The following is an 18,803-nucleotide window of genomic DNA, read 5'->3' on the forward strand; positions in this document are numbered from 1 at the left end:
GCTAGCCTCAGGCACCTGAAGTTAGGGAGGAGAAATAATAGAATAGAAACAAACACCACCAGATCCATTTCTCCTAGAGAGAGAGAGAGAGAGAGAGGGCAAGGGAAGGGTAGTCCTTTCCCTCTCACCTGTTCAGTTTATGAAACCCATGCTATGGGTGAACTGTGATCTTCACCTTCTGGATGCAACAAATTGAGTTGCTGAAAACAGCAGCAGAAAGGCAGTGGCAAAGATATCAAAAGGTTCAGTCTTATCAGTTTTAAAGATACAGGCAGCCAGTCAAAGGAGGCTACCACTACCCATATGGTAGGAGATGAAGTTAGGCAAAATGGGTATGTTCAAAGACCCCTAGGGACAATCTCTGGGCATGTCCAGAGAAGCCCAGGTTACACATTTCCTACTGCTTGAAATTTGCCATCCCAGGAAAATAGACGTGGGTAAAAAATAAAATGTTTTTGTTTACAATCCTTATCCCAAATTCTGAATATTTCTCTATGGTTCCTGAGAAGGCATAAACAATGTCCTTTCATTTGCTTCCCTAGTGCCATACCATCAAGCTTCAAATATCATATGAAACCCATATGTACAGATGAAAATCATAATATCCTCAAAATGCAAAGTTTTATGGATTCACAGAACAAGGAAGATTTCACAAAGTTCCCCAAATAAGCCAAGAAAATAAGAAGAATTCACAAAGTTTACCAAACATGCTTGCTTAGCTTTAACTTTATAGCATCTTTTTCAACCTACAAGCAGAAGAAAGAACAAAGACAAAGAAAACTGGCTTCCTTCTCAAACAAAAACCTGCTCCACACTGAGCTTTCCAAGTTATATGGAACTCTTCCCCAGATGGATATGGGAATGGGGGTCAGGTTGGTGTTACTTCTTTCTCAAATGAGAAAATTCCTGGGTGGAAACTTTTCCAATGATTCCCTCAGTGCATTAAGATTATACAACCGGTGTCTGCCCCCAAAAAGTGTTCTTTTCTATACAGGGCACACTAAAATTGTCTGGGGTCCCTCTAGCATAAGTGATCCTCAAAGAAGTCTAGGTAATTTTCTCTGAGCAGTCTCAAATCTGCCCTGGTAGATGGCCTAGGCTTGCTATCAACATTCTTAGACACTATGGATTGTCCCTGCATCCTAGGGATCTCTACATTGAAGCAAAAAGCATGAAAAATGTTGCCTATGGGCTTAGCCCTCTCACAAACCCCCACCTTGTACCACAGTGGATTGAGGGTGATAAAGCAGAATAATAAAGCAGAGCAAAAGAAGCTATAAGGAAAGCCATCATCAAGAAAGGAAGAATAGAGAGCATGAATGGATATTTTCCAGTATAACTCCTATATAAATACATCTCTTTTTTTTTTAATGAAAAAATTCAAAACAAGGTCAACAAAAGATTAACAGAACAAATTCATTCAGATAGGGATTGCAGCGAAGCGTCAACTTTGACTTGAGATTGTTGAATTCGGATTGCACAGTCTGCCATGATCAGTCATCATCGCTATCAGTCAGTGCAGCAACTTCATGTCCTAGATGAGTTGTGTTGCAGCTTGTTGCATTTGAACACAAAGTGTGTATACCTGAAGCTAAAAAATCTCTGAGTAGAAACTGAAAGTACCACAATATTGGTTATATTTTCCAAAGCCGTTAATTTTTAGTAAAGACAATATAATAAACTGCTTCTCTGCCCGCCCCCCCCCCACCATGGTAACTTCTTAAATGTTCAATTAATTTGAAAATGGTTATAGATAATCTTCTGGATTTCTCAATAACTAATCTAATTCTATCCATTGTGTGCCAGGCACTATGCTAAGCAATGGGGATACAAAGAAAGGTAAAAGACAGTCCATGTCCTAGAGGAGCTTACAATATAATAGAGGAAGACAACACATAAAAAGAAGCTGAAAATTAGGGGCATGAACAAATCCTGCAGCCAGTGGGACATGATGAGCTGGCTGTCAGATCCTGACATGAGGGAGAGTGAGGGGTTAAGGATGACAAGAAGGTTGTAAACTGGGTAGCCAGAAGGATTGTGGTACACTCAAAAGAAATAAGGAACTTCAGAAGAGTGGGTTTGGGGAGAATGATGAGTTCTATTTGGGGCATTTGGAGTTTGAAATGTCCATGGGATATCCGATTAAAAATCTCTAGTTGGGGGGTGGGGTGGGCAGCTAGGTGGTGCAGTGGATAAAGCATTGGCCCTGGATTCAGGAGGACCTGAATTCAAATCTGGTCTCTGACACTTGACACTTACCAGCTGTGTGACCCTGGGCAAGTCACTTAACCCTCATTGCACCCCCCCTCAAAAAAAAAGGGGAAAAAAAGAATAGGGATGAATTAAAGTATAGCAAATGACTATAGTAATTTTGAGGTAGCTAAGAATTGGCAATCAAAGGAATGCCCATCAATTGTGGAATGGCTAAACAAACTGTGGTATGTGATGGAATATTATTGTGCTATGAGAAATGACAAGCAGGATGACTTCAGAAAGGCCTGGAAAAACATGTATGAAATGATGTATTGTGAAATGAGCAGAACCAAGAGAACATTACACACAGAGACAGCAATATTATTTAATGAAGAACTGTGAATGACTTGACTATTCTCAACAATACAATGATCCAAGACAATTCCAAAGAGCTATTGATGAAACGTACTATCCACCTCCAAAGAAAGAACTGATATTGATGGAATACAGACTGAGGCATGCTATTTTTCACTTTCATTTTTTTCTTTTATTCAAGTTTTCTTGTACAAAATGACAAACATAGTAATGTTTTACATAATAATACATGTATAACCCATATATAATTGTTTGCCACTTCAGGGAGAGGTGAGGGGAGGTAGGAAAAGAGGGATAAAAATTGGAACCCAAAACTATAAATAAAAATGTTTATTATTTTTTAAAAAGATCATAGTCATTTAGTGTTTGACTAACACAAAAAATCCAAGCTTTTTGGACAATAACTCACAATTTGACAAAAATTTCTGGGAAAACTGGAAAGCAGTTTGGTAGAAATGGTATAATCCAATATCTCATGCCATATACCAAGATAAGATAAAAATGGGTACATGATTTAGACATAAAGGGTGATATCATATGCAAATTAGAGAGCATGGAGTAGTTTATCTGTCAAATCTATGGATAAGGGAAGAATTTATGAGCAAACAAGAGATAGAGAGGATCATGTGAAATAAAATGGAAATTTTTGTTACATTAATTAAACATTTATGCACCAACAAATCAAATACAGTCAAGATTAGAAGAAAAGCAGAAAACTGGGGTGAAATTTTTATAGGAAGTTTCTCTGATAAAGGCCTCATTCCTCCTGTGTGTGTGTGTGTGTGTGTGTGTGTGTACACACACACACACACACACACACATATATAATAAAAACATAATCAAATATAGAAAGAACTGAGTGAGTCAAATTGATGAGATATGAGTCATGCCCCAATTGATAAATGGTCAAAGGATATGAACAAGCAGGTTTCAGAAGAAGAAATCAAAACTATCACAAGTCATATAAAAAAATGCTCTAAATCACTATTGATTAGAGAAATGAAAATTAAAACAACTCTGAGGGACCATCTCCCACCTATTGGATTGGCTAATATAATAGAAAAGGAAAATGACAAATGTTGGCGGGGATGTGGAAAAGTTGGGACACTAATGCACTGTTGGTGGAGCTGTGAACTGATCCAACCATTCTAGAGAGCAATTTGGAACTATGCCCAAAGGGCTTTAGAACTGTGCATACCCTTTGACCCAGCAATACCACTATTTGATCTCCCAAAGAGATCAAAGAAAAGGAAAAAAGGACATATATGTACAAAAATGTTAAAAGCAGTTCTTTTTGTGGTGGCAAAGAAATGGAAATTAAGGGGATGCTCATCAGTTGGGGAATGGCTGAACAAGCTGTGGTATATGATTGGAATGAAATATTATTGTGCTATAAGAAATGACAAGCAGCATGGTTTCAGAAAAACCTGGGAAGACTTATATGAACTGATGCAAAGTGAATGAGCAGAACCAAAAGAATAATCATAATCCAAGACAATTCCAAAGGATTTATGATGAAAAAATGTGATCTTCCAGAGAAAGAACTGATGGAGTCTACATACAGATTAAAGCAAAATTATTTTCACTTTCTTTGTTTCTCTTGCTTTTTTTTTTTTTTTGGTGTCATGGCTAATATGCATTTTGCATGGTTTCATATGTATAATTGATATCAAATTTCTTGCCTTCTTAATGGGTAGGGGAAATGTGGGAGCTTGAGAATGTGGAACTCAAATTTTTTTTTAATGAATGTTAAAAATAAATAAACATATATATATTTAAATGATAGGGAAGGCCTGAACATATTTGTAAGGCAGCAGGAAAAAACCAGTAGAGATAAGAAGAGATTAAAAAGTATAGAGACAGGGAAGGTATTACTTAATTCAGTAGTCAGCATGGTTGAGTGATTTTTTTTCTATGAGCAACAATTTAAACAAATATATTTAATCAATTTCAATCTAACCAATTTATTGATTAATTTAATCAATCAATAAACATTTACTACGAACCTACAAAAGGAGATAAAATAATCTCTGCTCTCAAGGAGCTTACAATGAAATGGGGAAGACAACATATAAATGTTGAAGACAACAGAGCAAACTGTGTACAAAATAAATAGGAAAGGGGCAGCTAGATGGTGTAGTGGATAGAGCACTGGGCCTGGAGTCAGGAAGACCTGAGTTCAAATCTGGCCTCAGACACTTGACACATACTGGCTGTGTGACCCTGGGCAAGTCACTTAACCCCAGTTGCCTCACAAAAAAATAAATAAATAGGAAATAAGTAACAGAGAGAAGGTACTAGAATTAAGAGGGGTTGGGAAAGGCTTCCTATAAATGATGGGATTTTAATATGAACTTAAAGGAAACCAGAGTTAAAGAGAGAGACCATTCTGGGCATGAGGAAACAGCCAGAGGAAATACCTGAAGTAGAGAGATGATTTAGAAACACATGAGTAGATGTGAAGAAGGTAGTTGATGGGAGTAATCCAGTCTTGGGGTTCATAAAAGCAATGATAAGCAATAAAACAAAGGGATAAGGGAACTTTAAAGGACAGTATGGTGTTGTATTAGTTATTAATATAGTCAAAATTGAGAATGAGAAAAGTCAAGTGAGAGCAAAGGTGATGACTTGGGGCAAGTTCTGAGGAGGTGGAGGGAGTGGAGCTCTAGGTGAAGCCAAAGAACAGGTTTCAGAGATGTGAAACTTCAGAAGATGCAATAATGGGAGGTCATGATCAGATAAGAATTTCAGAATTCTTGAACTCTGAAGCTGAAGCACTTGTGGGTGCTTGTGAGATGAAGGATGTGATTAAATCAATGTTTAGTTCAGACTAAATAGAGAAGTAGCTTGTAGGAGTTGAGCTGATTGAAGGCCTAAGAAGGTTAAGGTATGAGATGAAATATCAACAGTTACATTGAAGAAATGAAATAGAAGAAAGTAAAGACCCAGCTTCTTAACTGCTTGGTCATTCTACCAAAGCAATTCTCATTTTTGTTGTTGAGTTAGTCAAGAATGTCTTACTCTTCGTGATCCCATGGACGATAGCACATCAGGTCCTTCTATCCTCCATTATCTCCTGAAGTCTGTCTCAGCTCATATTCATTGCTTCCATAACACTATCTATCATCCCCTTCTCCTTTTGCTTTCAATCTTTCTCTACATCAGGGTCTTTTCCAATGAGTCCTGCATTCTCATTTTGTGGCCAAAGTATTTAAGCTTCAGCTTAAATATTTGACCTTCCAGTGGATAGTCTGAGTTAATTTGAGTTTTGACTGATTTGATCTCCTTGCTGTCTCAAAAATCTTCAGCACCACAATTCAAAAGCACTGATTCTACAGCACTCAGTTTTCATTAAAGACCAACTCTCACAGTCAATACATTGCTAAAGGAAAATCCACAACTTTACATATGTCAGTAAAGTGATGTCTCTGCTTTTTAGTATGCTGTTCAGATTTTCCATAGCTTTGCTTCCAAGGAGCAAGCACCTTTTAATTTCATGGCTGCAGTTGCTATCAGCAGTTATCTTTAAGTCCAAGAATATAACATATGACGCTTCTTCCATTTTTTCTCCCTCTATTTGCCAGGAAGTGTTGCCATGATCTTTGGGTTTGTTTTTTTTCTATGTTAAGCTTCAATCCAACTTTTATATTCTCCTTTTTCACCTTCATCAAGAGGCTTCTTAATTCTCCACTTTTTGCCTTCAGAGTGGTATCCTCCGCATATCTGAGATTATTGATATTTTCCGGGCAACCTTAATTCTGGCTTTTGATTTGTTCAGACTGTCATTTCACCAATGTACTCAGCATATAAATTAAATAAGGTGACAATATACAGCCTTGTCATATTCCTTTTCCAATCTTAAACCAATCAATTGTTCTATGTTTGGTTCTAACTGCTGCTTCTTGGCCCACATACAGGTTTCTCAGGAATCAAGTAAAATGATCTATTACCCCCATCTCTTTGAGGACTTGTTGCATTTTTTTGTGATCCATGCAGTCAAAGGCTTTAGTGTAGTTAATAAAACAGAAGTAGATGTTTTTCTAGAAATTCCTTGCTTTCTCCATAATCCAGTTAATGTTGGCAATCTGGACTCTAGTTCCTCTCAAAATCCAGGCTGCTCTTCTGGTAATTCTCAGTTCATATATTGCTGAAGCTTATCTTGCAGAATCTTAAGCATAACCTTGCTGGTATGTAGAATGAGTGCAATTGTTCAGTAATTTGAACATTCTTTAGCATTGTCCTTCTTTAGGACTGAGATATAAACTGATCTTTTCCAATCCAGTGGCCACTGTTGAATTTTCCAAATTTGCTGGCATATTGAGTACGGCATCGTATTTTAGGATTTTAAATAGCTCAGATGGAATTCCATCACCTCCACTAGCCTTATTTTTAGCAATGTTTCCTAAGGCACATTTGACTTCACTCTCCAGGATGTCTGGTTCTAGATCAGTCACTACACCATCATGGTGATGTTAAGATCTTTCTTATATAGTTTTTCTATATAGTGTTACCAGCTGTTCATCTCTTCTACTTCTGTCAAGTCCCTACTATTTTTGCATGACATGTTTCCTTGATATCTCTAATTTTCTTGAAGAGATCTCTTGTCTTTCCCGTTGCATTGTTTTCTTTTATTTCTTTGCATTGCTCATTTAAGAAAACCTTATCTCAGGAATTATGCATTCAGTTGAATATATTTTTCCCTTTCTCCTTTCCGTTTCTCAACTATTTGTAAAACCTCATTAGACGACTGTTTTGCTTTCTTGCTCTTCTTCTTCGGAATGTTTTTTGTCACTGTCTTTTGTATAATATCATGAACCTCTATCCATAGTCCTTCAGGCATTCTATCTACAAGATCCAATCCCTTAAACTATTCATCTCTTCCATTTCAGATTCATAAGGGATGTTATTTAGGTCATACCTATACTGTCTGATGGTTTTCCCTACTTTCTTCAATTTAGGTCTAAATTTTGCAAAAAGAAGCTCATGATCTGAGCTGCAGGCAGCTCTAGGTCTTGTTTTAACTGGTTGTACAGAGCTTCTCACTTTTGGCTGCAAAATATAGAAATGATCAACTTGGGCCTCTTTAGTGTCAGTGGTTGGAGTATAAACTTATAGTACTGTGATGCTGAATGGTTTATCTTGGATCTGAACAGATATTGTTGTCATTTTTGAGATTATACCCCGGTACTGTTTTTTTCACCCTTTTATTGATTATAAGGGCTACTCCATCTTTTCTTTTTCTTTTTTGCTATTTCTTTATTTTTTAAATTAGGCTATTTATTTTTTAACACTAATTTTAAACTTAAATACAAAATGGGGGTGGGGGAGAACATTTCCATGTATACAGTAGAACATAAGAGAGGATTTGAAATAAAAAAAATTAATTTCCATTTCAAATGTTTTACTTTAAAAAAACCCAACAATGTAATAAATATTATACATTGTTTTCAAAGCTATCCAGCTTTCTGTGCTTCTTTCTAGGTTTTCTTTTGTTCTAGGTTCTCTGCTGTGCACTTTTTAGTTAAAATTTTTTCTTCCTCCCTCCCAAACTCACCTTAGAGAGGGCCATAATTAAACACAAATATAAATACATGTACATACATATCTATATATATTATATACACATACATATATACACATATACTCATATGTAAGAGCATATAATATATAAATGCTTACATATACAAACATATACCTATCTACATTTTCTATTTGTTAGTTCTTTCTCTGGAGGTTGGTAGCATTTCTCTTCATAGGTCCAAGTCTTTCCATGTTTCTCTAAATCAACCAGCTCATCATTTCTTATATCACAGTAGTATTCCATCACAATCATATGTCACAACTTATTTAGCCATTCACCAATTGGAAGGCATCTGTCATTTTAGCCAATCTGATAGGTGCAAGATGATATCTTAAAGTTGTTTTAATTTGCATTTCCCTAATCAATATTGATTTAGGGCATTTTTCCATATGATTATAGATAGCTTTGATTTCTTCATCAAAAAACTGCCTGTTCATTGGAGGCAGCTAGGTGGCGCAGTGGATAAAGCACTAGCCCTGGAATCAGGAGGACCTGAGTTCAAATGTGACCTCAAACACTTGACACTTACTAGCTGTGTGACCCTGGGCAAGTCACTTAACCCTCCTTGCCCTGCCTCCCCCCCCCAAAAAAAGACTGTAAATACTCAAATAATAAGGGGACAGCTAGGTGGCACAGTGGATAAAACACTGGCCCTGGATTCAGGAGGACCTGAGTTCAAATGTGACCTCAGACACTTGACACTAGCTGTGTGATCCTGGGCAAGTCACTTAACCCTCACTACCCAACAACAAAAAAAAACAAACAAAAAAAACCCAAAACTGTCTGTTCATATCCCTTGAATTTGTCAATTGGGGTATGACTCCTATTCTTAGAAATTTGACAATAGTTCTTTATATATTTGAGAAATGGGACCTTTATTTGAGAGATGAAAGGTTCCCTTCAATTTTCAGTTTTCCTTCTAATCTTAGCTACATTGGTTTTATTTATACAAGAACTTTAAAATTGAATATATAATTATTTATAACACACAATATGGTATGATATATTATCATATTCTATAATAATGAATATAATTTAAATTTATTCTATTTGTAGCATAATATATATAGTATGTTATATGATATAATATAAAACAATATAAATTAAATAAAATATAATTTAATATAATCCATTTTACACCTCACCAATGCTCTCTATCTCTTGTTTCTTCATATATTATTCTCTTATCCATGAGTTCCTGATAGGTAATATGTTCCATGTTCTTCTAATTTTCTTGTAAAATATCTTATATCTAGGTGATGTATCCATTTTGACCTCATCTTGATAAGTGGTGTGAGATATTGGTCCATACCAGTCCCTACTTTCTTTACGTAATAAATTCTACTCCAGTCCTTTAACTTTAACTCCATGTATATCTTTCATTTTTATTGTGTTTCCTGAAATCAACAGATTGTTGGATTCAGATTTTTAATCCATTCTGCTATTCATTTCTATTTTATGAGTAAATTCATCTCATTCACAGTCAAAGTTATAATTACTTATTGTGTATTTCCCTCCATTCTATTTTTTCCTCACTATCCTTTTCACCTTATTTACCCTATTCCTCCTTACTTATCTAATTTACTTCTACCCACTACCTTGCCCTCCCTCTAAGAATCCCTTCCTTATCCTCTCTGCCCACTCTCTACCTTAATCTACCTATCTTTTTACAGGCACTTTTTTGGCCAGGGGGTGGGGGTGGGGGGTAATGAGGGTTAACGTGCCCAGGATCACACAGCTAGTGTCAAGTGTCTGAGGTCACATTTGAACTCAGGTCCTCCTGAATCCAGGGCCGGTGCTTTATTCAACTGTGCCACCTAGCTGCCCCACTACCTATCTTTCTAAGAGTTTCTCTCTTACCCTTTTCCTCTCCAGCTCCTAATTCTTCGCCCCCCCTCCTAATTTTTAATCTACACACCCTTCTAAAGTCCCTCCCTTATCTTATCCCTTCACCCACTTATTTCTTTCTAAACTTAGAAAACTTATACCCTTCTATGTGTATATGTTGTTCCCTCTTTAAACCATTTCCAATGAAATTAAGGTTCCAGCACTATCCACGCCCTCCACCCCAACTTGCTTCTTCTGTATCAGTTCTGCATTTCATGCCTCATTTGTGTGAGATAATTGCTCCTTTTTATCCCTCCAAACCAGTTTTATTTTTTAGAATCACCCCATCATACACAGCTCAACCTCAAGTCTTTCTCTTATGTTGTTTAAAAATCTAAATGTGGGGGTGGCTACGTGGCGCAGTGGATAAAGCACTGGCCCTGAAGTCAGGAGTACCTGAGTTCAAATCCAGCCTCAGACACTTAACACTTACTAGCTGTGTGACCCTGGGCAAGTCACTTAACCCCAATTTCCTCACTAAAAAAAAAAAAATCTAAATGTGGGTTCTAATCTGTCCCTCCCAGTTTGGGGGGGAAACTGGCTAAAGCCACTGATAAATTCACCAAGAGTTTAGGCTTTTAAAGGTTTATTAAAAGATATAAAATAGTGAAGAGAGAGAAAGATTGAGAATAGATTCCTTATAGCACAGAAATCCTAGCCTTCCTAACAGCCCATGGGAAGTTTTGCCACCAAGCTGATGTCTCCAATCAAAAGAAAAAGATCCCCTCTGCCAGCCTCAGCTTCCTATTTCCTGTCCTCCTCCCAGAAATGGGAGGTTCTTCAAGTTGATTGGCTGAGAGCAGTCTCCTGTTGTTGTCGCAGTCCATAGCTTCTGAGAACACTTGATGTCAAAGTCCATAGCCTCTGAGAACACACTCTCCTCCGTTGGCTAAATTTAAACTAGGTGGCTAACAGGGCAGTCCAGGTGTGGCTAAAATCTAATCACCTTTAAGTGGGTACTTAGTAGTTCCTCATTCACACCCAATTCAAACACTAATAAGTCAATCAAGTTGGACTCCTGGGCGTCTGCCAAATTCCATTATTTTACCACATTCTCCCCTTTGTTTCCTTGATGAAACACTCTCAAACTACCCAAATAATGGTAACAGCCATAAAAATACTGATACCATTTTCACATATAAGTAGTAAACAGTTTGATCTTATTGAGTCCCTTATAATTGGTCTTTAATGTTTACCTTATGTTTCTCCTGGACCTTATATGTTGAATTTTCCATTAGGTTTTGCTTTTTTTGTCACAAATACCTAAAAGTCTTTCAATTCATTAAATATCATTTTTTTTCCATTCAGGATTATACCTTACTTGTTGGGCATGTTACCCTTGGTCACAAAATCTTTTGCTTAACAAAATATAGTGTTTCAAGACCTATGGTCCTTAAATGTAGAAACTACCAGGTCTTATGTGATCCTGATTGTAGCTCTACAATATTTAAATTGTTTTTTTTCTTGTTGCTTGCAATATTTTCTCCTTAACCTGGAAGCTTTGAAACTTGGTTATGATATTCCTATAAGCTTTCCTCCTGGGATCTCTTTCAGTGGTGATTAGTGAAATTTTTTCTATCAGGAGTCCTTTGAAATTATCCTGGACCATTGTATTGCTGAGGAGAGTCAAATCTATCATAGTTGATCAACACACAATGTTGTTGTACAATGTTCTCCTGGTTCTGCTCATCTCACTCAGCATCAGTTCATGTAAGTCCTTCCAGGTTTCTCTGAAATCCACCTGCTCATTGTTTCTTACAGCACAATAGTATTCCATTACATTCATATACCACAACTTGTTCAGCCATTCTCCAATTGATGGGCATTCCACACTGAAACCAGGGATTCTGCAAGTGCCCACAGGCACTTGTGCTCTCCAAATTCAGAAAAAATAATTGTGGAATCTAGATGCAGATTGAACCATACTGTTTCTACTTTTTTTGGTTTTCTTTTTTGAGGTTTTTCCTTTTTGTTCTGATTCTTTCACAAGCTTTACTAATGCAGAAATATGTTTAATGTGATTGTACATATATAACCTATATCAGATTGCTTGCTGTCTTGGGGAGGGGGGAAGGAGGGAAGGGAGGGAGAAAAATTTGGAACTGGAAATCTTATAGAAACAAATGTTGAAAACTATCTCTACATGTAACCAGAAAATAATAAAATACTTTTATGATTTTTTAAAAATTACGTGTTAAATTTAACACTGTAATTTTAACACTTCCCCACTTGTTTGTATCCCTTTTTGAATTCCCTCTTCCTCTTTCACTGCATTTTTAAAGGTTTCATTGACATTTCTCTCTTTTCTTCTTTTTTGCATCTCTATAACTACTCCTTCAATCCTCTCCCAACTATCCCATTCCAAATAAAAACCTCTCTTTTGTAACAAATAAGTATGATCAAGTAAATCATATTCACATATTGACCATGTTGGAAAGGTCAATGCACTGACAAAGTTTTCATTTACAATATTGCAGTCCCTGTAAAAATTGACTCAAATCCTTCTTCTGATCATTTCACTCTGCTTAAGTTCTTATGTCTTCCAAAGTTTCTATAAATTCATCCTTTTTGTCATTTCTTAGAGAACAATATTTCATTATATTTATATATTTATATTATGTTTATATACCATATTTTGCTCACCCATTCCCCAACTGGTGGGTGCTCACTTTGCTTCCACTTCTTGGTTTCTGAGTTCCTCTTGACTTCCATATTTGTGTTTCAAAGATTCTATTCAGCTATAGTATTTTCTTTTCTTTTTTCTTTTTGGAGGCAATTAGGGTTAAGTGACTTGCCCAGGGTCACAAAACTAATAAGTGTCTGAGGCTGGATTTGAACCAAGTTCTCCTGACTTCAGGGCTGGTGCTCTATCCACTGCATCACCTAGCTGCTCCAGCTCTAGTAGTGTCATTAGGAATGCTTGACAATCCTCTATTCTACTAAAAATATACTTTTCCTCCTGCAGGATTATAGATAGTTTTACAGAGTAGGTTATTCATAGTTATAATCCTTTATATTGTACTTTTTAGAAGATCAGAAGTAGCAGCCATATAGACTTAAGTAATTCTGACTACATTTCCTTGATAAATAAACTTTTTCTGATGGCTGCTAGTATTTTTTCTTTGACTTGTAAGTGCTGGATTTAGGCTATGACATTGCTGTGTTTTCAGTTTGAGGTTTCTTTTAGGAGGTGATTGATGGACTCTTTATTTACTTTTCTTTCTGGTTCTAATTGAAATGGGTAGTTTTCTGTTATGATTTGTTGAAATAAGGTCTATTGGTTTGTTTGGTTTTTGTTTGATTGTGGCTTTTGGGAAATCTAATGATTCTTAAATTATCATTCCTCAACCTGTTTTCCAAATCATTTGTTTTTTATCATAGAAATGTAAAATTTTCTTCTAAGCTTTTATTCTTTTGATTGTTCTAACAATTATTATTTCATGGAATCATTGAGTTCTATTTGCTCCATTCCCCTTTTTTAGGGAGTACACAACTTGGGTAAGGTTTTACACCTTCTATTCTAAATGATTTATTTTCCTTCCAGTTTATCCCTCTGGAGATTTCATTTCAATTTTAACTCCACTTTTTTTTATCACTTGTTTCAGTTCTTCCAGTCAGTCTTGGAGCCCTTGTGGCCAAGCCATTGTTTTGGGTTTTTTTTTGTTTTTGTTTTTTTTTGATTAAGCAATTGGGGTTAAGTGACTTGCCCATGGTCACACAGCTAGTGTCAAGTGTCTGAGACAGAATTTGAACTCAGGTCCTTCTGAATCCCAGGCCAGTGCTCTATCCACTGCACCACCTAGCTGCCCCTAAGCCATTGTTTTCTCTGAGGCTCTATCTGTACTAGTTGGGGAGTCATCCACTTTCTCTGGGTTTATATCACGGGCTTCTCCTAACATAAATAATTTTTTCATTATGTTTGATGTTTTCTTCTTTTTCCTTATATATCCCAGCCTCAGTTTCTGGATTGGGACCTTGCAAGAGCTAGGCTTTGCCCCCTTCTGCATGGGACAGATGGGGCGTGCAGGACCTATTTGATTCTGTTTCCTCTATAGTTTGGATGCCATTGCCACTTCAGTTCTGGGTGGGGTATCTGGTACTAATCCCTGCTCTCTGTCACAATCCCTGGTTGTTGCCTCCATCTCCTGGTGATCCAACAGATGGGCTAGCCTCAACCTGTCTCCACTTCCTTTTCTTGGCACCATCTTCAGCTGGGAGTTGGTTCTGTTCCTTGCTGTGGCCCTGACAGGCTCCAGTCCTACAAAGCTCCCTAGTACGCATGCCCAGTCATTAAGCTGGCCTTGTCATCCATTACAGCTTCAAGGAATGCACTGCTCAGCTCAGTTTCCCTATGTAATAAGCTGTGGAGTCTGGTGCTATACACTGCTGGCAGGCTGAGATCCTTTGGCTTTAGGTTCTAATTATCAGAGTTGATGCTAGCTTGTGACCCAGACCCATTCCCCTGGAACATCCCCACTGTGCCTGCAGACTTCTGTCTGATCCTTTTACTAGTGCCTTTGGGCATCTGTCCATCTTCTTGTGCAGTCTGAGACTGGATAGATTGCTTTATTGCTGCCTCTCTTTTGTAATGATGATGATGGTGATAACTTGCATTTAAATAGCATTTTAAGGTTTGCAAAATGCCTTACAAATATTATCTCACTTTATATTCACAACAAGGTAGGTGTTATTTTAGTTGAGAACGCCTCAGACTGCAGGTGTTAAAGTTCTCAGAGCTTTCCATCCTCCACTGGGCACAGTGTTCCCTGAGGAAAGGTTGCTAGGGACCAGGCCAGGCATCTTCCATTAGCCCCAAAGCACTTCTATCTGTGCCAGGACAAGGCAACTTCCATGTCCTGCTCCCAGCCCACTTTCTCAGTTAGGCTGTGGAGAATATCTGGTGCAAAACAAAGCAACCCTTCCTTCAACTTCAGGTCTCTTGCCTCCTGTTGTGCCTGTATTTTGAAGGTAGAGGAGTGGCATCCTCCACTAAAAGATGAATATTCTCACACGTGGTCATATCCTTCACATCCTAGTGACTCTGAACTGTAGCTCATCATCCATACTCCATCCCCCATACCCTACCACCTGATTCCTCATCTCTCTCAAATCTCCCACTCCAAAGTTTCATCCAAACTCCACCTCGTCTTTCCATTGTGGCCTCTGAAATGCCTATTCCATAGGCAACAAACTTCCTTTCATCTTAAGTCTTTTCTTTCCTTTTTTTTTTTCAGAGCAATGAAGGTTAAGTGACTTGCCCAGGGTTACACAGCTAGTAAGTGTCAAGTGTCTGAGGCTGGATTTGAACTCAGGTCCTCCTGAATCCAGGGCTGGTGCTTTATCCACTGTGCCACCTAGCTGCCTCCCATCCATTAGCTCTTATTGAAACCTGGCTTGCTCCTGACAACACAACTTCCCTAGATACACTATCAGTACTGGCTGTACTTTCACTCATTCTCCTTGGCTCACTGGTTGAGGCAGGGGATTTAGAATGACCTGTGCTCCCCACTGCCACTTCAGTTTCTCTCCCTTCCTCCTTCACTCAGTAACCTCTCTTCTTTTAAGGTTTATGCTACTGATATCAACTGCCAAATGAAAATCCTAGTAGCTGCTATCTACAGACCCCACAGGTCACTCCCCTTCTCTCCTCAATAAGTTTGATACCTGGTTCACAAATTTTCTCTCCTTCCCAACTCTTGCCTTCATACCAAGGGGTCAATATAAATGTTGATTCTCTCTCAAATATCCTAATCACTCAGTTCCTTAACCTACTCATCTCCCATGAGCTACTCCTCCAACCTCAGCCACATACAAAGATGGTCAGACCCATGATCTTACCATCACTCACAATACCTCTATGTTCAAGAATTCTGAAATTCTCTAATCTAACCAGTATCTATGGGATTTTCATCTCTCCTTCTGCCTTCCCTTACAAAACTCTACTCTTTTCCCATACTATAACTTCCAATCCTTTAATTTCTCAATTCTTTCCAGTCAATCACCCCATACACTAGACAATCTCCCCTCTTTTTCCCATTTCAACCTCTTGATGAACTAATTCAACTCTACACAGTCCTCTTCTTTGAATCCCTGCCCCACCCCTTTATTAAATTGCTAATTATGCCCAGCCAAGCCTCAGCCTTGGCTCACTCCCACCATTCATTGTACTTCTTTCTACACTTATACTGCTGAAATTGGAGAAAATCACACAATTATTCTGACTGGATTCACTGCAGATTTATGTTATATAATCTTAAGTAGGCCCTCACTACTGCTAGGCAATCCTACTATACATCTCTTCTAAACTCACTATCTCTCTCTTCACAGTGACTCTTCCAAAACTTTTCATTCCTCTTTAAACCTCTCATGGGTCCTCCTTCCCCCTACTCAGCTAAGAACTTTGCCTCAGCAGCTAGGTGATGCAGTGGATAGAGCACCAGCCCTGGAGTCAGGAGGACTGGAGTTCAAATCTGGCCTCAGACACTTAACACTTACTAGAACTTTGCCTCATGTTTTACAGGGGAAAAAATGAGATTATTCACTGTGAACCCCTGATTCTTCACCTCCTATCATTCAGATGCCTTCTGCCACCTTCTTTTCTTTCACCCCTGTCTCACATGATGAAGTGGCCTTACTCTTTACCAAGGCTAACTTCCTATGTGCTCAAGCAATCCCATTCCAACCCATCTCCTCCAACAGACTGCCCCACCTCATCATCCCTATTCTCTCACTTATCTTCAATCTTTTCCTGTCTTCTGGCTCCTTCCCTACTGCCTATAAACATGTCCATGTCTTCCCTATGCTGAAAAAATTCTTGCTTGATCTTTCCATACCCATTGTCATCTTATATTTCACCTGTCGTTTGTAGCTAAACCCCTTGAAAAAGCCTCCACTTTCTCTCCTGTCACTCTTTTCTTAACCTCTTATAATCTGGCTTCTGATCTTACTCTACTGAAACTGCTCTCTCTAAAGGTACTAATTATTGCTTAGTTGCCAGATCCAATGGCCTTTTCTCAATCCTCATTCTCCTTGACCTCTCTGTAGCCTTTGATATTGTTGATCACGCTCTCCTTGATACTTTCTTCTCTCTAGGTTTTTGAAACACTTCTCTCTCCACCTACCTATCTGATGGCTCCTTTTCTGTCTCCTTTTCTGGATCTTCCTCCAGATCACACCCTCTAGCCATGAGTGTCCCTCAGGGTTCTGCCCTGAGTCCTTTTCCTCTTTCTCCCTCTATACTACCTCACTTGGTGATTTCATTAGCTCCCATGGATTTAATTACCATCTTTATACTGATGATTCTCAAATCTATTTATCCTGTCCTAATCTCCCTGCTGACTCTCCAATCTCACATCTTCAACTGTCTTTCAGACATCTCAAAATGCAAACCTCTTAAACACAACATATCCAAAACAGAGCTCACAATCTTTTCCCTTAAACTATTCATCCCTCTTACCTTCCCTTTTACTATAGAGGGCAATACCAACCTCGAAGCCCTTCAGGCTCACAACCTGAGTCATCCTGAACTCCTTGCCATCTCTCACTCCCCATATCCAAACTGTTGCCAAGGCCTGTTGATTTCACCTTTGTAACATCTCTTGAATATGCCCCCTTCTCTCCTCTGAGACTACCACCATTCGAGTGCAGGCCTTTATCATCTCATGCCCAGATTATTACAATAGCTGCTAATGGGTCTGCCTGCCTCAAGTTTCTCCCTACTCTAGTATATCCTCCATTCAGCCAATATAGTGATTTTCTAAAGCACAGGTCCTCCAGTGGCTTCCTGTTGCTTCTAGGAACTAATACAAAATGCTCTATTTGGCATTCAGAGCTCTTCATAACCTAGCCCCCTCCTACCTTTCTAGTCTTCTAACACCTTACTTCTGAAGGCACCTACTCTGACATTGGCCTCCTAGCTGTTCTAGGAATAAGATATTCCATCTTTCAGCTCTGTGAATTTTCTTTGGCTGTCTCCCATGCCTGGAATGCTCTCCCTCCTTCACCCCAACTACTGACCTCTCTGGATTCTTTTAAGTCCCAATTAAAATCCCACCTACTAAAGGAAGCCTTCCACAACCCCTCTTACTTCCAGTGCCTTCCCACTGTTAATTATTTACTAGTTATCCTGTATATAACTTGCTTTGTATAAATTTGTGTGATGAATAAAACCCCTGAGAGAGAGTTTCTGGGTAATAATCAATTTATTAACTAGGCTAGCCTGTAATTAATAACTTGATGGTCAGTGGTCTCTCTCAGCAACCAAAACTATAAAGGGAGGCTCTGAATCACCTTAAATTGGGTGTGTGGCTTCTGACAGGGAACTCTGCTGAGAAGTGAAATTCAACTCTAATTGGTGGACATTTAATGAGGAGCTGGTCTAAAAGTCTTCAGTTCTTCCTGCTGAAAATGTAGCTTGATCATGGACGAAGCAGCCTCAAGGCATCAAGGCAAAGGAAGCCATTTCCATCTGGACCTCTCTAGTTAGTTTTCTCCTTCATGAGCTGAATTGCCCCAAACTCTGGTGGAGGGGACCAAAGACAAGGGGGTTCCTCTCCCAGGCAAAGGCCTGCTCAGACTGGATTCTATTTATACTCTAAACAGAAATTAGGTTTCCTAATTGGGCGGGGTCCTGCCTAACCTAGTTAATGAGCATGTACCTTGGGGGCTAGGAGTAATCTCATCACTCAGCCATGCCCTTCAGAGACTGACTGGCCTATTAAGGAGTTGAGTCTTAAGAGAAATAGGATGAAAAGGATGGATTACAAAT

This window comes from Dromiciops gliroides, chromosome 1 (assembly GCF_019393635.1).
Source record: "Dromiciops gliroides isolate mDroGli1 chromosome 1, mDroGli1.pri, whole genome shotgun sequence".
Lineage (NCBI taxonomy): Eukaryota > Metazoa > Chordata > Mammalia > Microbiotheria > Microbiotheriidae > Dromiciops > Dromiciops gliroides.